A 23139-nucleotide genomic window follows, 5' to 3' on the forward strand; every position below is an offset into this window, starting at 1 on the left:
ACTAGTCATTACCAAGGGAGAGGGGTTGGGGAGGGTGGGGAGGGAAAGAGAAGAGGATTAAGGGGTGGTATAATTCACAATCGCATTACAGGTTGGTCACAGGGAGAGTAGTACAGCACGGAGAATACAATTAATGTCTCTATAACATCTTACTTTGTTGATAGTGACAGCAATGGATTGGGTGAGGACTTGATAATATGGGTGAATGTTGAACCCCCTGTACTGTGTATTTGAAATCATCATAAGATTGTAAATCAATGATACTTTAATAAAAATGAAAAGCAAACGAATTATCATTGTTGGAGAAACTAAGGAAGAGCATAAGTGAGAGTTAGGCCATGTTCACGATTTAGAAGATTCAATACTATTACAGTATCTATCAGCTCAACCTGTAGTTTCAATGCCATCCCACCAAAATCCCAACAAGGAATTTTGTAAATATTGGGATACTGATTCTAATATTTGTGTGGAAAGGAAAAAGACCTGGAAAAACACACATAATACTGAAGAAGGACAAAATTGGAGAACTTGATGCTCCTCAATTTCAAGATTTGATACAAAGCTTATAATGATCAAGACAGCGTGGTATTGGCAAAAGAACAAGTATATAGATCAATGGAAGAGAATAGCCTAGAAATAAATGCACACAAATATAATCACGACAACTCTGACAGAAAAGTAAAGGCAATACAATAGAGAGAAATAGTCTCTTCAACAAATGATGCCGTAACAACTGGACATTCATGTGCAAAAAACTGAATCCAGAAACAAACCTTACACCATTCACAAAAGTTTATTCAAAATGGATCAAAGACCTAAATATAAAATGCAAAATTATAAAATTCTTTGAAAATAACATAGGAGAAAGTTTCAGCTTCCTTGGGATTGGCAATGACCTTCTCAATACAACACCAAAAACACAATCCATGAAAGAAAAAATTTGATAAATTGGATTTCATTGAAAAGTAAAATGTGTCTGTGAAAGACACTATCAGTAGATGAAAAGAAAAGCCACACACTTAGAGAAAATCTTCACAAAACATTTATAAGATAAAGGACATATGATAAAGTCTAAAATATGCAAGGAACTCTTAAAACTCAACCATGACCGTATCTAAAAGATAGGCAAAAGTTTGGAGTAAATGTCTCATCCAAAAGAGGCATACAGATTAGAAGAAAGCATATGAAAGTAACCTCAAAATTATGTGATTCGGGGGATATTACGCATCCATAAGAAAAAAAGAGATCCTACCATTCGCAACAACGTGGATGGAGCTAGAGGGCATTATGCTCAGTGAAATACGCCAAGCGGAGAAGGACAAGTACCAAATGATTTCACTCATATGTGGAGTATAAGAACAAAGGAAAACTGAAGGAACAAAACAACAGCAGAATCACAGAAACCAAGAATGGACTAACAGTTACCAAAGGGAAAGGGACTGGGGACGATGGGTGGGAAGGGAGGGATAAGGGTGGGGAAAAAGAAAGAGGGCATTACGATTAGCATGTATAGTGCGTGGGGGGCACGGGGAGGGCTGCGCAACACAGAGAAGACAAGTAGTGATTTTACAGCATCTTACTACGCAGATGGACAGTGACTGTGAAGGGGTATGTGGGGGGGACTTGGTGAAGGGGGAAGCTAGTAAACATAATGTTCTTTCTGTAATTGTAGATTAATGATACCAAAATTTAAAAAATTATGTCATTCTGAAATTGCTAAATAAAACACTCTACAAATATTAGAATGGCTAAAATCCAAAATACTGACAAGATCAAGTAGTGGTGAAGATGTGGAGCAATAGGAACCTTCATTCATTACTGATAGGAATGCACAATGGTATAGACATTTTGGCAGACAGTTTGGCAGCTTCTTATAGAAACAAGGTTTAAGCCTAAGATCCAACAATCATATTTTTGGTATTTTCCCAATTGACTTGAAATCTTATTTCCCACAAAAATTGGTTTATAGCAGCTTTATTCAAAACTGCCCAAAGTTGGAAGCAACCAAGATGCACTTCAATAGGAGAATGGAAGAGCAAAGTGGTACATCCATGCAGTGGAATATTATTCAGTGATAAAACACAAATGACCTATCAAGCCACCAAAAGACATAGAGGAAATTTAAGTGCATATTGGTAAATGAGAGTAGCCAATCTGAAAAGGCTATGTAAGGTATTATTCCAACACGTGCCATTCTGGAATGGCAAAGCTGTGAAGAAAGTAAAAACATCAGTGGTTGTCAGGGTTTCTCAGATAGAGGGGGTAGGATAATGGGTGGAGCACAGGAGATGTTTAGAGCAGTGAAATCATTATTCTGTATGATACTGTAATGATGGATACATGTCATTATACATACTTCAAAACCCACAGAATATAAAACCCAAAGAATGAGCCCTAAAGTAAACTATGGACTTCAGTTAAAAATAATGTAACCATACTGGTTCATCAGTTGTAACAAGCGTACCATACTAATTCAAGATATTAAAAATAGGGAAAATGGGGTGGGGGCTGAAGGGGGTTGAGGAGATATCCTGAATCTTTCCATCTATGTAATGTTCTGGAAAAGGTAAAACTACAGAAATAATAAATATTATCAGGGATTCCCAGATGTTCAGAGTGCGGGTGAGGAGTCAATATGTGAAGCAAAGGGGATTTGAGGGGGCAGTGAAACGATTTTGTGCAATGTAACGCTGGGTGCATCACACTACTCATTGGTTAAAACCCACGGGACTTTTCGGTAGAACGAGGGAGGCTTTACGTGTGCAGTGTATAAGCTGAAGTGAAGGGCTTGCTGCCTTTGTGACACTGCTTCTATGGGCAAGCGCACTGTGAGTAAAACAGCTCACTGAGAAAGGGGATGTGGGTCACAGTGCATTTATAAATTGGTGTCCATCTATATTTGGATTTTTAGTTGAACATTGGAGGTTATTAGAAGCAGTGTAAACATGCAGCACCTCAACAAAGGTACAGTAATAATGGTAATAAGAAGTCACACTGCAGAAATCCAGCACAGGAAGGGCTTAGAAATTGCCCCTCCACCTCAGTCCTCAGCGTCTTCCATCTCTCTCTGGATTTATGCCTGCATAAAGGCAATCGCATGCTTGGTTCTGGTTTTTTTCCCAGGTTGATGCCCATATTCATGGGAGAATGGAAATGTTTTCATGTGCCTTGTGTGCAGTGGGCTTATCCCCATCCCTGAAAACATTGAAAGCTGTATTGAGGCAGGCAGCTGATAAGGTCACAGACTTTCCACTGTATTATCACCACCACCACCACCATCACTGCATGTGTGTGAGCATGCACATGCGTACACGAACACACACCCCGCTTATTTCAGACCCACTGTCTTACCTTTTTTCACTGTGCTGAGGTCTCTCAAACCTCTGAGGCTTTGGCCCTGCAATGCCACCTGCTGGAATTTTTTTTCCTCCTCTGCCTGTATGCTGATCTTTGTGCCTAGTCCTTGCCTGTCCCTCAAGAATCTGCTCACGTGAGGCGTCCTCACCATCCTCAGGCTGACGCAGGAGATGCTTTGTTCTAGTCTCCTCGTACAGCAGGGCAATGGCTGATTCTCTTCCCCGTGTCCTCTTCTCTACTGTTGCAGAGGAAACATTTTCCTCTTCCCTTCAAGGTTCTTCTAGCCGATTTAAGAATTAAATCGATATAAGAGAAATTAACAGGAGGAAAAAACAAAGTTCAATTACATGTGCACAGAGGCAAAATCATGATATTGAGACCTCAAGAAATTACCAAGGCAGGTAATTTTTACACTGTTTGAACAAAGAGAAAAAAATCTGTGAGGAAATGACAGGACAAAGGAAACTTATGTTTGGGAGCTTAAGGAATTCTAAACAGAATTTGGGCTAAAGTCATAAATTAGTAAAAAGGAACAAGGTTTGCTTTTTCAGGCTTCTTGGCTCAGAATCCCTGATCTGTGGTGATAAGGATGTCTCCCTACCTCTTGGTACAGGGAGGGTACCTTTCATATGGGAGACTTATTTCCTGCTTTCCGGAGACAGAGGTGGGTCAGACTGCTGCTCCTGCACTGGCTGTTTCTTAAGTAACTTTTAATTCAAAATAATAAATATGCCCAAGTGCTCTATTTAGGACAGACTGCCCTTGGCCCTAATGCTATGCTGAGCATCTTGAAAGTCAGGGCTGCTCCATAACTGGTGTTTAATATGTACTAAACGAATGTGTGATCCAGTGATGCTGAAGAATGAGAGGCTAAGGGTGAAGAGTAAGGAAAACCTTCAAAGTGCTCTTGGAATGAAGGGACAGAAAGTACAAGAAGAAAGAAGCTAACAGGGAACTAATGAATTGGCTTGGGATAGTGCACTAAACTTCTACACCCTTTTCAGAATTTAAAAAAAAAAAAAAGGTTGCTTGATTGCACAAGTAAATGCATAAGTTGCCCGAGTTGGTGGCCCACATCTAGTTTTATTTCCAGGAACAGAGGACATACCAAATGCCTTTGTAGGAAAAGCAATGGGGAGCCTTACCTGCTGGGCATATGTGTTGGTAGGTTTTGGCAGGGATGTCCTTATGACTTATTTATTCATCAGTTAATTCTTATGAAGAAGCACTTCCCACCCTAACCAGGTAGTGTAGCAGCCCGGCAGTTGGCAGCTGAAGGTAGAGTTTCATCCACAAGACAGAGAAGGAAACAGGCTTTCTCTGTTTCCCTGGAACGACCCTTGGACCCTTGCTGCCATCGGGGCTGCTGTACCCGGCGTGTAGTGCTCAGTAAACCAGGCACTGAAGTCTTGAGTTTCGTAGCCTCACGGTGCTCACAGATGATTCATCGTTTCACAACCACCTTTAGCAAATCAAGGGCAAAGTAACAGAACGTCACTGTTAAAGCCGCTTGTGATTCCCAGGGGGAAAGGGATTCCTTGGCTGCAGGAGATTATACCTCGAGCGGGGACTGGAAATCATCGTGCATTTGCAGATCAGCCTGTATGGGGTAGTTTCCTCAGCACAAACTCTTTGAGGATGTTTCTGTGACGCAGAAATCAGTCTCTCGTGTCCAAATTGGCCCTTTATGACCTGGTTTAAACACCTGTCATGGGGGACGAGGTTCACTTTTTAGTGCATAATGTTGTAACAAATCCCTCAGCATACTATGCTGCTCACCATTTCGGACTGTCCCCTTTGGTCAGATAAACCAAAGGGTATTTCTGGGTTTTTTTCCCACCATAAAGATTTCTCCCTCATTCTACGTTTCCCAGTGATCTTTTTAATTGCCTTAGGATGAATGGAAAATATTTATTTTGGAAAGACACCTGCAAATCTTCACATTTTATACTTTAGCGACAAACTGACATTACATAAGAAGAGAGGTATCTGCAATCCATCATATGAAGGGAAACTAAAATAAATGCTGCCTAGCACATTCTGTAAAATGAGATAAAATCCTTCCATGAGCCAGATGGGGCATGGCTTTCTCCTTCCTATGGAGAAATAAGTTAACAAAATTGACTTGAATAGATACATAGACATAAAATATCACAAGCAGTATTTAGCTGTATATTGGAAGGAGGAGAGGAGGAGGACAAAACTACAGGATCCAAGCAGTAATTTTAAACCAAGGACTTACAGATGAATAGTCATTCAAAGAAAAATGATCATATCCAGTCAGAAAACTAGGTATTTACTCCAAACAAAGCTGTTTTAAACTTTCTCTTTCAAAGGGAGTAATAGATGGGTGAAAAATAAATTTGGGAAATGCCCCATGGAATAATATTTGAATCCATCCACACCATTTTATCTTACTCAACTGATATAGGCCTGGGGGGAGAGGACTTTCTTCCAAATCTATTTTGATTCAACAAAATACTTACTAACATTGAAAGCACACACCACACACAGCTCAGTCATTTGCACTTTCACTGCAAAAAATGGAATCTCGTGGAGGCTGCCAATCACAGTTGTACAATGTGTTCTGGGACTTTAGCTCTGGTCAGTCCTTCACTAGTGGTAAAGTTGTGAGGGCAAGAGCTGCTGAGGCCAAGCAAAGGAAACCACCAACAGAAATGAAAAAAAAGTCAGCTACTGAATGAGAGAAGATATTTGCAAATGATATAGCCAACAAGGTAGGTTACCATCGAAAAAATATATAAAGAACCCATGCAACTTAACACCAAAAATAATAAAATAATCTGATTAGAAAATGGGCAGAGGACCTGAATCGGCCTTATTCCAAGGAAGACATACAGTTGATCAAACGGGCACATGAAAAGATGCACAACGTCACTAATCTCCAGGGAAATGCAAATCAAAAGCACAATGAGAGATCACCTCACACCAGCCTGAATGGCTAAAATCAGTGAGACAAGAAATATTAAGTGTTGGTGAGGATGTGGAGGAAGGGGGACCCTCCTACACTGTTGGTGGGAATGTAAATTGGTGCAGCCACTGTGGAAAACACTACGGAGGTTTCCCAAAAAACTAAAAATAAATAGAAACACCATGTGATCCAGTAATTCCATTTCTGGGGATTTACCTGAAGTAAAGAAAATCACTAATTTGAAAAGATGTATACATTCCTATGTTCATTGCAGCATTCTTTACAGTAGCCAAGATATGAAAGCAACCTAAGTGTTCATCAATAGATGAATGGATAAAGGTGAAGTGATACATATATACGGTGGAATATTACTCAGCCATAAAAAAGAATGAGATCTTACCATTTGCAACAACATGGATAGACTTAGAGAATCTTATGCTAAGTGAAATAAGTCAGACACAGAAAGACAAAAACATATGATATCATCTCTATGTGCAATCTAAAAGAACAAAACAAGCAAAATAGAAATAGACTGGTAAACACAGAGAACAGACTGGTGGTTACCATAGGAGAGGGAGATGTGGGATGGATACAACAGATGAAGGGGATAAAGAGGTACAAACATCCAATTATAAAGTAGTCACAGAGATGAAAGTACAGTATACAAAATATAGTCAGTAATATTGTATCTGTTGTATGTTGACAGCAACTACACTTATCCTAGTGACTGTTTAGTGATGTATATAACTGTTACATCACTACGTTGTACACCTGAAACCAACACAATATTGGATATCAACTATTTCAATTAAATAAGGGAGAGAAAGAAAAGAGAGAAGAGAATGAAAAATAAGTAACCATGCAAAAAAAAGGGGGGAAGGTAGGGCTACTGGAGCCAGCCTAGAAAACATGTGGATAAAGCTGGCTTACAGAAGATGAAGGGAGACCACCGAGACAGGGATCATGGGTGTAGTCAGAGTAGGGTGAGGGCCTCCTGGAAAAGCAGGGGGGAATATTTACAGTCAGAGCAATGTCACAAAGGGCAAAGAAGTCCCTACTGAAACTCTGTGCTAAGCATTTTGCAAAGTCAAGGTCACACTAATTCTCTAGGGTAAAGATAAAGACATCTTCAGTGAGATCAGTTACAGGTCAAAAGGCCAGGAGCAACTTGGCCTGGAATGTTTGAGGGTTCCTCAAGGGTATCAGCATAACCCTTGACTCCAATGTCAGCCCCAGCAATCAGACTATGACCCAGCCCACCTTGAGGGCAGGGCAGGTGGTACAAGTCCACACCCCTAAGCCTTATTTTGATGTTCTCCAGAAATCCTCAGCTGCCTATAAAACCGCCTAGGCAACGCACCACTACGGGCTCTCTTGTCCCCTCCTGGCATGAGCCAGGAGCTCTATTCTCTCACTTTATCTCTAAATAAAAGCCTGTACCTTGCTCTCCTACCTTGAGTGTTTGTGAAGCTCATTCTTCGGCTTCATGAACAAGAGCCCCGGCATCACCACCCCAGAGAAATGGAGCCTGGCGAAGAGCATGCCACTCCTCCCACTGTCTCTGAGGCCTGGCTATACCACATCCCCCTTTTCCTTCAGTTGGTGGAGTTGGTAGAGTCCTCTTTGGGCCTACATTTGTTCAAGTTGAGTTTCTAGTAGAGAGAGTCCCTAAGAAAACTGTGGACTGTGTGATCTTTTGTTTTTGTCTTTGTTGTTTCTTAATACAGTGCTTGACGTGGCATATTGTAAGGAAAATGGAAATTTTATGGCCAGGATTCTGCCTGACTCTAATATCACCCATTGTATACATACTTAGCCTACTTCCATGCCCATTGGCAGTGAGCTGCCCAGGGCAAACTGTCAAGTCACAGAAGTAAAGGGGAGGGGTGGGGGGAGTGGGAAGGGTGGAGAGAAAACACAAGCCCCTGGATGTAATTGGGCATAGCATCTGCCAGTTACCAGAGAGACTTGCCCACAGAGTTCTGCCCCATGTTAGGAAGTAGGGGAGAGAAGACCTGGAGCCCTGCTTCTAAGAAGGGAGAAGAGAGCCTGGTGCTGGGAAGCAGGAGGAAAGGAGGGCAGAGCCACCAGCGGAGGTAGCGCCTGGGGAGCAGAGGCTGTAGCTGGGCCAGAGACAGAAGCGGGCCTGCTGCTTGTGCATAGCTGTGAGAATAAAGCTTGGTATGAATCCCTTTTTACCCCAATGTCCCATTGTTGTTATTTGGTGTGGGTAAAATTGTAACATTTCCAGACTATCTCACCTGCCTTTGGTACATCTGCATATCAATAGGTGTTCAGAGGTGGAAAGAAGTATGGCTTTAGTGCATTTGCATCACTCCTCAGGGGTGGAGAGAAGTTCATCTCCATATCACTGGGTAATTACCCGGGCAAGAAGGGCTTATCTGTACCTGAGAGCTGTGGGGAGGCCCGGTTTTGCTTCTCCTGGAGCAGGAAAGAGTGACAGCCCCGGACTGCAGTTTGTGAGCAATAAACGGATTTTAAACTTTATTTCTCGCTTTGAGAGATTTCTGTTTTTAGAGGTATTTTTCCCCGGGATTTCCTCTCCCCAGACTTACATTTGCTCTTCCTGAATACATAGCTGTAACTCTCAGAGGAAAATAAGTCCCCAGCCTGGGGCAAATTACCTCTGAAGCTGAAATCAGTCAAAGGGAGAAATAAAGTGGGAGAAACTCATTTATTGCTTACAAGCAGTCATCCACTTCTGCTTGCCTGTGTCTTTTGCAACCCCACCATACAAACGGACCCCACCAAACCTCTCTGGTCCAGATATACCCTTGCTCCCCCAACCTTTTAATCACCTATTGATATGGAGATGGTTACTTTTTTCCACCCCTTGTAAACACCTATTGGTACGGAGATGCACAAAGGCCAGGCGAGAGATTCTGGAAATACTGCAATTTTACCCACAAGAGTGAACTTGTGCAGAGCAGGGAACCCACTCCTCCTGGAGCGACACATAGAAACTCAAAAATAAAAACATAAAAAATAAAAAGTGGCCTCAAATACTGCCCACTGCCTCTTCTTGCTTCAGTGAGTTTGTTGGATTCCCCTGAGGAAGGCGCCGCCCCAAATCACTCACTAAAGACGTTTCTTGATGCAACAAGCAAGAGGAATTTATTCGGAAGCCAACTAGTTGGGGTCCAAGTCAGCCCGTTGCAGCAGGTCTCAACGAGGACCCTGAGCACTTACAACTAAGTGGTTATATAGGATTTTCTGAGGCATTCAGCCCTAGAGGATTACCATGGTTACAGATTGTGTTGTAGTAACAAGATAACAATACTACATAGCAAGATAACAATACTACAGAGGCAGTAATTTTTCAAACCTACGATTTCTGGGTTAGTGCCACGTCCTGGGGGTGTAGCAAGGTAGGGTCAGCTTTTATGCTTAACTAACCGAAAGGTTAGCGCTGCCAGCAGTCATGATTGATTAACTTGTTTTTCCAGAGGAGTTACCTGGTTTCAGTTGTTCCCTCTGAGTCATATGTCAGAATGGTTTTCAGGCTTCAAGATGGCTACTCTTAGGCTAACTTATTTCTCAGGGAGGTTGGGGTCCTACATTCCCCACTTCTTTTTCTGAACATTCTAATCATGGAATGTTGGTTTCTTCTTGTTGTGTGAGGGTATGATACTGTTGTCTCAGCATTAGCACCTGCACAGCACTTACTCTTTCTCTAATAAAGGTTATTACTCGATTTAAAATGCAGGGACCTAAGGTGAGGAGCAATATTGAAATAAGCAGGGGTCCTGCCAAAGTGGATATTAGAGTTGTAAGCCATGGGGATCTAGAAAACCAGGATTCAAACAGGCTCTGGTTAGCTTCTCGTTCTCGCTTTCGCTGATCTAATCTTTCTCTCAGTTTAGACATTGAGTCTCTTACTACTCCAGTATGGTCTGCATAGAAGCAGCACTCTTCCTTTAGAGCTGCACACAATCTACTTTCTTTTAGAAATAGTAAATCTAACCCTCGTCTATTTTGCAGCACTACTTCAGAGAGGGAGGTTAGGGACTCTTCAAGTTTAGAAATAGACTGTTCTATAGTTCTCAAATCTTCATCGATAGCTATTCTTAGTCCTTCATAATGTTGGTTTTCTTGTATAATTGCAGCTGCCCCTGGTCCTACTCCGGCTGCGACTCCTACTCTTAGTAATACAGCTAGAGTGAGTGAGACTGGCTCTCTTTTATACCTTAGTTTAGGTTCTAATTCTGCCACGAATGATAAGTCATCATGATACATTAGTCTGGGTACTAACTGGACCATGATACAGAAATCACGGGAGGAGTTGAAGGCAGAAGTAGAGACACATGGGGTCACTCCAGTGTTACAAGCCCACCATCTCTTGGGAGGAGGGATTAAATACCTGTTTTTACCAGGGAAGGCTATGGGTATGGTCTCATTCTTTCTTCTACAGATAGAGACTCTAGCTGCTGCTAGGGAAAAGGGGCGATGACCGCTCTGGCTGCTTCGTGCTGAGAAGGGGGCGCAGTAAAGGGTGCAGCTAGGTCTCCATCACTGGTCAGTTGAGAGGACCTCAGAAGGCTGGCGCTTCTATTCTGGGTTTCATTTCTATTACTATTTGCAGTTTTGTGGCTTCTAGGCAAGATAAAACAAATTGTGTTATTAGGTTATGTAGCAACATCTGGAGTTGGATTTTTTATTCTGGAAGGAGGCTACATTATTGAAACGATACTTCTCTCTAAAATCACTCTCATTTTTACTAGAAGTAACTAGGTTAAGAAAATAATTAACAGCTGGCTTGATTATTTGCACAGGTGCAGCAAGAAGAGCAATTGATTACACAGGCTCTTTTAAATATGCTTTGCTGGAACTTTTTGTAAGGAATTTCAGATTGAACTTTTAAAGGCCTCTTGAGGCCAGACAGCCAAGCCAGACTTGCCATCAGGCTTTGCCTGCAGTACCTGTAGATTTGGATGAATTCTTCTCTTCTCGAGGTCTCTGCACCTGCCAGGAAGTGACCTTCTTTACTCACCTGGTAAGGCTGCTGGGAACTCTGTAAGCAAGGTACCAGGCCAGTTCTTCCAAGGGGCTTTGTTGGCTTTATAAAGTCAATCTTAGTTCTTTAAAGTTGTTCACATCTGAGTCTATGCACATGTCTCTCAGGTACGACATTCCAGTCAAAGCCCTGGTAGTATAACCAGTGTTCTTAAGTAGTCTTCTCACAAGGAAAGCAGATTCTTATTGAACTCGTGCAAATAAACATACTGCCATGGAATATAAAAACAGTCACTGAAAGTTTTTAAACTCTGGAGGGATCAAGTAGAGAGAAGGATGTTTCAATTCTGCTCATAAAGATAGTCATTTACTAAACTGTTGTCAGTTTAAGAGAACAAGGTTAAAACATTTTACCAGCAACATTTGAAACAAAAAGACACAAAATCATTTTCTTTAGTTTATGTAATCTTATGTAACTAATACCTGTTCTGCTGAAATCTAGTTCTTTACCAGTTTAGGGATAATACTATAAATGACAAAAGACTTACAAATGACAGTGGTTAAAGATCTGATGAGAGCTTACTGTAAAACAGTTGACATAAGGAAATTCTGATATTTCTGTAATACAAAACATTTAGTAACAAAGTTTAGCATCATTCTCTTTGACAGTGCTTTCCTGGTAAATAAATATATATATATCAGATAAATAAGCCAAATTAGTCAAATACTTTCTCTAGTGAGAAAAAATTCTTCTGACATGTTCCAGGGGCCCTCTGGAAAATATCAGAGTTAACTAGAGGTAAAAGCACCTTTTTGCATTTAATTTTTTTAGAACTATCATTACACATTTATTGTCTATATACTCAGCACAGTAAACAAGATATCTTAAAAAGTGGGGCAGCAGGGGAGACTGCTGCTGTCAATTTTTAAAGACAACATACAGAAAGTCAAACTAATTTTAGGTTACTAAGCATTCTTGAGAGAATGGTAGCAGATGGTAGATTCTTCTGCATTCATCTTCAGGAGGGGAAAAAAGCTACAATAAGAATTCATATTTAGCTGAAAGAACTGTCTAAACTCAAGGCAGAGTATAATATCACCAGGCATACAAAAGACCTGTTAGAGATACATACAAAGAATGAATATGGCTATAGTCAAATTCAACTTAAAAGTTTAAGCAGAATCTCAAATTTAAATGTCTCTTTCTTTCACACAGATATTCAGATATGACCAGAAATATGATTTGAGATGAAAGAGGTCAGGCATTTTACTTCTTCATTTAGGGACTGAGAAATGATGACCTTTGGCTTACAATCAATAGCTTACAAACAGTGAAAATAATAAGAACATAACTCAGCATAAGTGTCTAAGACCAGATACAAAAAAGCAGAGAAAGTGCTTAAGTTTACAGGTCTTCCCTGAAAGCTTCAAGAATGTTTTACTCTTTAATAGTAGATATAAGCTGCTATGCAAATTCTATTAAAAGCTCTAAGATTATTTGCATTAAAAAATATGGAGAGTCCCCCATGTTTTTTTGAAACATACAAACATATTTACAGCATATAAATTAAACAAGAAGACCTGGTGGTTCTTAAAAAATCTATTACAACTTTTCTCAAAAGTGGTCACACGTTCGTCTATCTAAACCTTTACAGTGAAACCTGTTTTTCTGGGAGAAACATAATCTTGTCCAGATTCTACAGTTTAATAAATTTTGGTTTGTTAACTAAGTGCATTTAATCAGCTGAAAAAAGCTTTGTTACTATTCTGCTTAGGAATTCAATTTTTCAGGCCATGCAATCATTTTTAATAACAAAATATTTCAAAGGCAAATAAAGGTTATACAGTTGTTAACAAACTTTAGCTTTTAGTCTTTTTAATATTACAGTTTCATGGCAACTCACTGAGACTTTAAGCATGAGAAACTGCTGTGATCTTTCAACATAGAGAAATGCCCTCTCTATCACTTTAAGCAGTTCTAACCAGAACTCAAAACTATTAGAAACTTCAAGCTCCAGTGAACACTGAGAAGCAGGACACTGCAAACTGTCAAACCAACATTTCCTAGACTGACAAACTTACGAACACATTCTACAATTTCTGCAACCATGAGCTTCACAGCACAATCTCCCAGCAAACACAGAGCACATCTTCTCAACTTAACAAAACTCTAAGGCTTTAAGTTACTACAAAGATTCTCAGGCTGCAGGTAGGCATACACACTGCAACACACAATTAAAAAGGTGTTCACTTGCCACACTTATCCAGTTCACTTACCTGCAACAACTATGCTAGCCTACTCACAAGACCCCCACTGAACACTAGACAAAGCCAAGCTTCTAAGCATTCTATTCTTAAAAGATTTAGCAGATAACATGACTCAAATGACTCTAGGTAAACTCAGGCAGCCGACAACTACCAGGACATGCCCGCCTCAGGCAAACTCAAATTAGCATTAATGCTTAACACTTTTTTATCAGGTTTTCTGGAAGTTTTAGAACACTCAATTTTCACAAGCGCTTGTCTTTAAATCAATTTCATTAATACTATCCGGAGGTAGAAAGATATATTCATTTACACACTTAGGGGGTTGTCTGAGTCTGTCCCATTGTCAGTATAACAATTATTAGGCACATGAAAGACACAAAAAACAGAGACACACACAGATTAGACACACAGCGGCCGCTTTTTGTTTTTTCTCAGATTTTCAAACAGAAACCGAAAGGAATCAGAGGGTTGATATTCCTGGCGCCTGAAAATCAACCCTATCTCATCAGATTCACCTTGCCAGAAAAACAGACGGGAGGCTACCAGGCGTCCCTGGCCTCCCAACCTCCCCGAGGCGTCCCCCAGGGTTGCAGCCTGAGGTGCTCCTAGTACGTCTACCGACCGCAGTCTCGACCCCTTTACGGGATCGGGACAGCTGCCAGACAGTGGGTACCCCCTTTCAGAATTCTGACCGGTCTCACTGAAAAACAGAAGACAGAACACAGACAACTCAAGGCGCCACTAATCTTACCTCTTCCTCCAAGAGCGACTTCGGGAGTGAAGCGGGGTGAGCGCATGATCCCGGACGAGCCCCCAAATGTTGGATTCCCCTGAGGAAGGCGCCGCCCCAAATCACTCACCAAAGACGTTTCTTGATGCAACAAGCAAGAGGAATTTATTCGGAAGCCAACTAGTTGGGGTCCAAGTCAGCCCGTCGCAGCAGGTCTCAACGAGGACCCTGAGCACTTACAACTAAGTGGTTATATAGGATTTTCTGAGGCATTCAGCCCTAGAGGATTACCATGGTTACAGATTGTGTTGTAGTAACAAGATAACAATACTACATAGCAAGATAACAATACTACAGAGGCAGTAATTTTTCAAACCTACGATTTCTGGGTTAGTGCCACGTCCTGGGGGTGTAGCAAGGTAGGGTCAGCTTTTATGCTTAACTAACCGAAAGGTTAGCGCTGCCAGCAGTCATGATTGATTAACTTGTTTTTCCAGAGGAGTTACCTGGTTTCAGTTGTTCCCTCTGAGTCATATGTCAGAATGGTTTTCAGGCTTCAAGATGGCTACTCTTAGGCTAACTTATTTCTCAGGGAGGTTGGGGTCCTACAAGTTGAATATTCAGGGTAAAGTGATATGCTAAATACACTAATAACCCCAGCAAAAGAATAACTTCTAAATGGCACTGGGAAATTCACTTTGCATAGGAGGTGAGACTTACATCCTCTACTCTCAGAGCAAGATTTCACACAAGATAAAGGAAATCTACAGGACAGGTTTCAAAGAGAGAAGGGAGGCAACTGGTAAAAAGATAAAAACATCCAAATAGGAAAACTAACGTTAGAATAAGCACACCCAATTCATGGTTTGGTTTACTTTTTGTTTTCTATAATGTATTTTTGCCTTTACTAACTTTGGAGGTATATTTTATTATACCTTTCCTGGTTTTAAAACTGGTTTATACTGAAGAGGGACAAAACATGTCAGCCCAAAATATGCCTCTTTGGCATAAGGATTTTAGGGGCTGATTATTTTTAATAAACAGCACACACAGGAGAAGCTCTGAAAACTGAGTCAGAGTTACCCTTTTATAAGATAAATTACATTTAGAAGGGAAATCTCCATTTGTAAGAGTGTCTCCCTCTCTGTACCAGAAACTGCACGTGGACTACAGCTCTGGAAGCTTGTATCAATGCAGAAGGCAATGACTTAAATGTGCCTAACAACCACACCTTTGTTCACTGTGCTTTTCCCGGTCAGTCGCCTCCCGTAACTGGCTTCCCACCAGCAACATCTTCTTCTGTTTTTAGCTGGAGATGCTTTTTAAGGTGGTGGGTTGGGCTGCTTCCAGAGTGGCTTGGGGGAAGGGCTATTGCAGGTGAAATGCAACACCATTTTTTTTTTTTTAACTCCTTTCAGTGTGGTTGTTCTTGGCTTTGTCCTCTCCTGGGATACTGAGTCTTAAACAGTCTTTCTGGACCATATATTGTTAAGTTGGTGTCTCTGTAGGGAATGGGGTCTGAGGGTTCCTATTGTGCCATCTTGCTCACATCACTCCTCAGTCTCCATTCATGTTTTATGGTAAGGGTCAAGTCACTGGGAGAAGAGAAATACATTTTATATTCTGTAGTTATTATAATAGCTAATCATTCTTGAACGGTGCTATGAGCTCGACACCATGCTTACTATGAGCTATGGTATCTAATGAAAATCTCACAACTGTGTCAATAAGGAGTCCAAATAACACTTCTCTCCCACAAGTCACCAAATTAAACTGAAAGAATTCATCAAGTTTGCCTAAGATTGCCTTTCTAGTCAAAAGCAGGAGTGGGATTTGCAACAAGGCAATCTAAACCCATGGCCTCTTGGTTTAACAAGTTGCTTCAAAGCCTTTAGTAGTTAAAATTGTAGGATTCAATAAAAGCCAAAAACAAACAAAAAATCAAAAGCCAGGAAGTAGTTTAGTGAGTTAACATGAATTTTTTTGCTTAATATCGTAGGACACCAAAGTCACAGGTAATAAAGCATTAAATAAAACAATACAATACATACAAAATATTTTCAGGAGTTCTTAGACTTTGGGAAAGGAAGAATATTTACCTTAAAGGTGATTTAAATCAAAGAGAAATGGATTTCTACTAGTTTCTACATGGGATTGTAGTTCTGCATCTGAAGGAATCTTGGATGTGCATTAGGAAACCTCCATACATGCTCAGGGGTAATTTTCCAAGCCCAATCAGTTGAAGAGGTTTATGACATATTAGCTCCCCCCAGTACAACTTCAAGATAGACCCCCCAAAACCAGCAAAAGCCCCACAAGCTGGTTCCATCCACCCCTGTCCTCTCCACCTCACATCTCAGTCAACTTTCCCATGATGCACAATGACTTGGAATTTTATCTCCAATATTCAAGATTCAACTTTGCTATGTTCTCTTCATTACAAGTAGTAAAGAATTTCTAAGGCAGATTATGTCAACAAATTGTCTTCAACTACACATTTTCTATTAGACTTATTCTACTCTATATTTTTTTGTTGTTTTTGCAATCTCAGCACTTCCTGTCAATATGGAAAAGAAAAATGAGGTACAGTGGCTAGACATTATCATTAGATATAACCTTTGTTCTAAAATTCCAGTTCTTAGAAAATACTAATTTATCATGTTTTATTGAAATACCAATTTATCATTAATACTCATCATGTTTTAGAAAAGCCAATAAAAACTGAAAGATAACTCTGGGTCAGAATTTTACAAAACAGTACCATGTTCCTTATTTATGCCTTATGGCTTTCTTGATTATCACTCATCAAGAACTTAACTGAGTCATAAGCAGTAGCTTCCAAATTATCATTCCTGCCTACAGCTTCTCCCCTTCCAATTCCTTAAATGAAATTGCATCTACTGATAATCGTCACTGAGGGTAAAAAAATAAAAAATTAAAACAGGTTTTCTAAAGCACAGTTTCTAATAAGTGAAAAATATATGAGAAAGTACATTTAAATGGAAGGTACAAATGCAGGCAAAAAAGTCAACAGTAGAGCAAAATTTGAGAAGAGCCTCAGATGTGATTATTCACTGTTCCCAGAATCAGGGCTCATTAGCTCTGGGGAAAAGTAAGAATGTGCGTGGCGGAAAATAAAGTTGGTCAGGTCCTCACAGTACTTCCTATTTCCTCAGCAAATATTACCTTTTCACTACACTTGAAAAATAAAATGACTAATGCTTTGTCCTGTCCTTGGAAACTTCCTCTATGCATTGATTGTCATTTAACCGACCCGCATAAACCTCTGTGAAATACTCTCAGGGTATTTATTATTAGTTTTTATGTTATTGGGTGGGACTATGGCTAACTAACTTGTTTCTGTTAGGGTCCAGGCTTCCGAGGCTTCCCCAGAGAACAAACTACACAGGCATAGAGATGTAAATTCAAGCAAAGTCTTTATTCAGCCAGCTAGCTGGGGTCCAAGTCAGCCCGATGCAGCGGGTCTCAACAAGGACCCTGAGCACTCAGAGTCAAGGGTTTATATAGCAATTTCAAAGCACTTAACTCATAGCAATTTTCTATAACTATACATTATTCTTGCAAGACATATATCCTGGGGTTAAGCAAGGGCAGGGTAAGACTACTCCTCAATGGTTAGGGAGGTTCTGCACGATAAGCTTGGTATGTAAGATTAACTGACCAAGGTTAGCTGACCAAGGGTCACAGCTGCCCACCACCCGGTGCTCATGATTAACTTGTTTTTCAAGGCCTTACCCAGGCCCAGGGTTTTTTTTTTTTTTTTTCCCTCTGAGTCACACTCTCAGAAAATGGTTTCTAGGTTTCTAAGATGGCTATGCTTATGCTAATTTACTAACCTTACTAATGCTTAGATTCTACATTTCCCCACTTTCCTTTGACCATTCCAATCATGGAATGTTTGTTTCTTCCTGCTGTGTGAGTGAATGATACTGCGGTCTCAGCATTAGCACCTGAACAGCACTCACTCTTTCCCTAACAAAGGCTGTTAGCCGGTTTAAGATACAGGGACCTAAAGTGAGAAGCAGTATAAAAATAAGCAAGGGCCCTGCCAGGGTGGATATCAGGGTTGTAAACCATGGGGATTTAGTAAACTGGGATTCAAATAGCCCTTGGCTGGCCTCTCGCTCTCTCTTCCTTTGGTCTGGTCTCTCTCTAAGTTTAGACATTGAATCTCTTACTATTCCGGAATGGTCTGCTGTTAAGGTTTAGCTAAGTTTTATTAGTTCTTTTTCCTGACTCTTAATGCTCTCTGCACTCCTTTACAGTTTCCAGGCCCTGAGAGGCTGACAAAGTCCTAAGGGTATTCGGGTTTTGTTCCTCCCAAAATATTCGCTGGCTAATACAAAAAATAAAATTATAATTGTGGCCAGGTCTACGTGATACCAAAGTAACAGACTGATTCAACTGGAGAACCCACATGCGCATTTATGGAATTGTACACAGACACCAATATGAACTGACAGATTTTTCATATTTTCAATTAATGTGGGTGTTGTGAGGATACAGCTGAAGTATGACAAAGCCCAATACTGTAACTGAAATTCACAGCAGTCGGTTTTAGAGAAAGAACACTTACTGTGTTGATAACCCGTGCATATTGTACTTTTTGACACATACTTACTAACAAAAGTTGCTTCCTATCACTCGTCTGTCCTTTAATGGCCATTACGGCCAAGCATTTCTTCTTCCTGAGATACGGAAGAGTGTGAAGTGCCACTAATTGCTTTGAATGTAATAATTTCAGAGCAATGCATAGAGTGCAATTAGGAGCTTCTTTTGGTGCCATTGTGACAGCTAGCTTCTCTTCACCTGGACATAAATCTCAACTGGGGGCAGTGTGTATAATGTAGCAAAAAGAGACCTGGTTTGGGTGACAAAAGAAGTTGCCTTTGTCCCAGCTCTGCCTTCACCTTAATAGAGGAACTTAGAAATGTCATCTAGCCCCTTTCAACCTTGGGTCTTTCAATTTCGGAAGAGTGGGGAGACAAAGGAAGGGGGGCAACAAAGGAAGGAACGAAATGAATGGGAGAGCAGAAAGAAGTAAGGCAAACAAAGGGACAGGAAGGAAATAAGTAATGGAGGGAAGAAGGAAGGAAGCAATAAATAAGGAACAAAGAGACACATGTTTAGAAATGTGGGTGTTATTACATTAGATTCTTATCTCATCTTCTGGCCTGGTCCTACTCTTCCACTTAAACAGAGACGTTTTCAGTATGTCCATTCACTCAACAAACATGTATTAAGCACCTACCATTTGTAAATGTTACGCTTTGTGTTGGGATACCACAATCAATACCCCTTTGTGCCTTCCTTCCAAGTTTTCAGAGTGCAGTTAGTGTCATCTGTAAAAAAAGACAATTACATTGCTGTCACTTCAGTGAGGAAAACCCGTCACAAAGAGGATGGTATCTTTTCCGTAAGAAAGTGCTTTTTGTCCTGTTTTGTTTCCTTTCAGTGCTTTTCAGGTGTCGCTTCTTTTATATCTTGACTTCTCCACTACTATTATCCTCCTCTGGATCTGGAGCAGACAGAAAGCGAAGAAGGATGTATGCTGTCCTTGGCTAAAACAGGATCTCCTTAGTGTCTTGCCAGCATCACCTTTAATTTTGCAGTTTTAACTTCCAGTTCTTCTTCAGCTTTATTTCCCTTATCTTTCTGTCCCCTCTCAGAATTTCCCCCCATTGGATGTCAACCTCTCTTGGTAAGGAGGCTGCCCTAATAATTATACTAACAGATGCACTTCTTCTAATGGCTCTCACCTGCCTTATCTGGCAATACAGGACATGTGGCTCACTGCACAGATTTTTGGACTCTTACCTTTGTGTTCCCAGGGATTCATGCAAGGGAAGATGGTGGTTTGGGCCAATGCCTACGTTCATCCTGCTGCTGGATCTAGTGTGATTCATCTGTCCCCTGTTTTACCTGCAAAATAATTGAACTGTAAACAAATCCTCTGGGTCATCAGAGCTTTCAAGGTCCAGACACTCTTGTCATCTGTATTCCCTGAAAACTGGGCGGCAGATTGTGCTTGGCGGGGATTCTCTGTTCTCCAAACAGGCATCTATCAGTCAGCAAACTGAGTGCTTTCAAACTCAACGCTTAATAAATATCACAGCTGGGATATTGTGTGGAAGAATGTTGGTATTTCTATACTTGGGGAAATGTTTTTACAAGCCTTCCTACCAAATCCCCCCAATAGACACATACGCTCACTTTCTACTCATTGACAGGCTGTGTTCCAAAGGCAAGGCCAGGAAATAAAGACTGTTTGCAGCTTCCAAAGGAGGGAAGGTTCAATCACTAGAGGCAAATTCTTGGGTAAATAAGTCCTATGACCTAAATCAACTTCGTCATGCACATTTATGAAGCTATTTCGGGTAGATACACAACAAGAGCAGCCAAAGGGTTTGAGATGGGCAAATGTTGCTTTGTGGTTAACTGGATGGCTGGGCTTGGGATAATATTTCACCAGGATATCTCTATTTGCTTGTGTTTAGGGTGCCTTATGAGAAAACCAAAGCTCTGATAAGGTAAGTGATATGTCTGGGTTCACGGTGCTAATTAATAACAACTATGGGTACAGAAAAGTATAGTGTTTTTCTGTTCTTGGAAACTCGGAACTTGGATTGGAGAAATGGAAAGCAGCTTTTGGCTAGCTCAGTATCAGTGATTCACAAACATGGCTGTACATTACAGTTAGCCACAGAGCTTTTGCAAAATACGCAAGACTCCCCCAGCAAGCATACAGATTTACGAGGGCTGGATTAGATTCTGTGCCTCTGCATTTAAAAATAATCTCCACAGATAATTCTTATGTTCTATAAAATAAACAAAGCTGAAGAGCATGCACAATGCACATCCACTCAGCCTCCAATGTTACCTGCCCTGGGTGTCCTTCCAGCGCTGTTTTCTTGGGCTCTTCCAGCTCCCAAAACTCAGATGAGAGGCAGCTATGGCAAGCATTAGTGCAAATGGATGCACAGTTTATGGCAGTGGTCTTAACACCCCTGTGTGCTTCAGGATCATCTGGGATACTTGTCAAAAAATGTAATTGTCAGGTGCCACTCCCAAGATGCATGAACTGCCTTATGGACACTTGATAATGGATAAACGGGTTTATACTAGAATTTTATCTGAAGCCTGCTTTTATTACAACCTGCAAGTGGGCCCTATTCAACATTTAATCCACGTCAAACCCAAAGGGTGGAGGTGGGTAAGGGTAGCTGCTTTTCTATAAACTTTTCTGCCAGGATATAGTAAGTCTTAGAAAAAATTCTGCCACATACACAGACGATGACCAATCGAACATTGATTTTCAGGCAGGCACCAAACAGTTGATACTGTCTTCATACCTATTCTGTGGGCTCCGTGAAGTCCAGATTACTCTGGCTTTAGATGCTTTGACTATCTCCTTGCATGAAAAGATGACTCTAGACAGGTCCAAAACCATCACAGAGACTGGAATCTGCAAACATTATAATTGTCACCAACCTCAATAGTTTCCTAAAACCTCTTTGTGAGGAGGTGGGCAGTATCTCTTAAACTAGATTCAGCCAGTCCATGAACTTTAACTACTTTTTATTTCTCTGAGAGGCCATTTACAAAAATCATCGTCCTCATCAACATGCCTATTTCACCAATAATATTCCATTTTTGGCAATGTTGCTTTGCAAAGATTTACTTGAAAAACAAGAAGCAGAAGCACTTTCAGTACTTACCTCCTGTGTATGGACTTCCAGCTGACCACGCTTAGCCTGTGCATTGTAATATCTGGACCCAAGTTCGTGTTTGAACTATTTAAATAATACACGTACTACCTATATGTGTGTGCATCTGTGTGCACATGTGTGTGTAGAATTTTACATATAGAAAGCATAATGCCCCTGCCTACTGTCATCACAGAGGTAATCTGGATTCTGGGTGCCAGTTTCAACTCTTCCAGTTTCAACTCTTGAGTGAATATTCTCAACTTCTTCCGCTGGGAGTCGATATTTGTTTCTCCCATGAGACTGCTGCACTTGTTTTGTGTTCCTGTCGCCTCAACAAAGACATTTAAATCCTGGCAATGGTAGTGTTCTGTGTTAAATGACCTTGAGAAAACAGCACAGGATGTGATCTTTGTTTGGAAAGTGCATGTAAAAGTGGTCTGATTCCAAACCGCACATCTCTAGCCAGGCTTTTTTGCCTCAGGAGAGTCATGTCTGTCTCTTGGCATGAATTGCATGGCTCCAAAGGAACAAAGGCAAGGACAACCCTCAGACTCTCTCCGTCTCTTGGGACTCAGTGACCTTCTAATCCTGCCTCACCTTTCCTATTACTGGACATGTTTTCTTAATGGCTATAGCTTATTGCATAACTTTTTTGATTACTTTTTGTTTTTTAAAGAAAAGAACTAGGTTTAGTGAGAGCTTCAGCTGTCATGGGAGATGTTCTACCATTCTTGTGATATTGTGATATACAGTAACAAACATGTACTTGTTCTTTGTCCTATTTCTGGCCCAGAGCTCCTAAAAGCCCTGGAATTTCCTAAGTGATGAAAACTATACAGGTGTATTTCATTATGTTAATAAGCTCACTTTTGGAAAGCACCTAAAGCTGGTCACCAGAGGAAACAACCATGTGATTAAAGGGTTAAAACTTTGAGCCCCATGCCCCCTGACCTCCAGCAAAGGAAGAGGGGCAGGAGGTTGAGTCAATATGCCTATATAATGACGTCTCCATAAAAACCCAGAAGGACAGAGTTCAGAGACTTCCAGGTTGATGAATGTGTGGAGATTTGGGAGACCAGCATGCCTGGAGAGGGCATGGAAGCCTGTCGTCCTTCCCTCTGCCTTATCCTATGCATCTTTTCCATCTG

General features: G+C 40.8%; 1 long non-coding RNA gene across 1 annotated transcript; it reads right to left on the reverse strand.

The window, feature by feature from the left end:
- Positions 1–152: 152 nt before the first annotated feature.
- LOC140847486 (uncharacterized) lies at positions 153–22291 on the reverse strand. The gene is made up of 8 exons (XR_012127549.1): positions 22001–22291; positions 21163–21316; positions 20100–20204; positions 15493–19800; positions 4916–5062; positions 4503–4819; positions 3352–3637; positions 153–3195 (listed from the first exon to the last, which is right to left on the reverse strand). It is a non-coding gene; the product is annotated as an uncharacterized lncRNA (long non-coding RNA).
- Positions 22292–23139: the final 848 nt, after the last annotated feature.

This window comes from Manis javanica, chromosome X (genome assembly GCF_040802235.1).
Source record: "Manis javanica isolate MJ-LG chromosome X, MJ_LKY, whole genome shotgun sequence".
In the NCBI taxonomy this organism is placed as follows: Eukaryota; Metazoa; Chordata; class Mammalia; order Pholidota; family Manidae; genus Manis; species Manis javanica.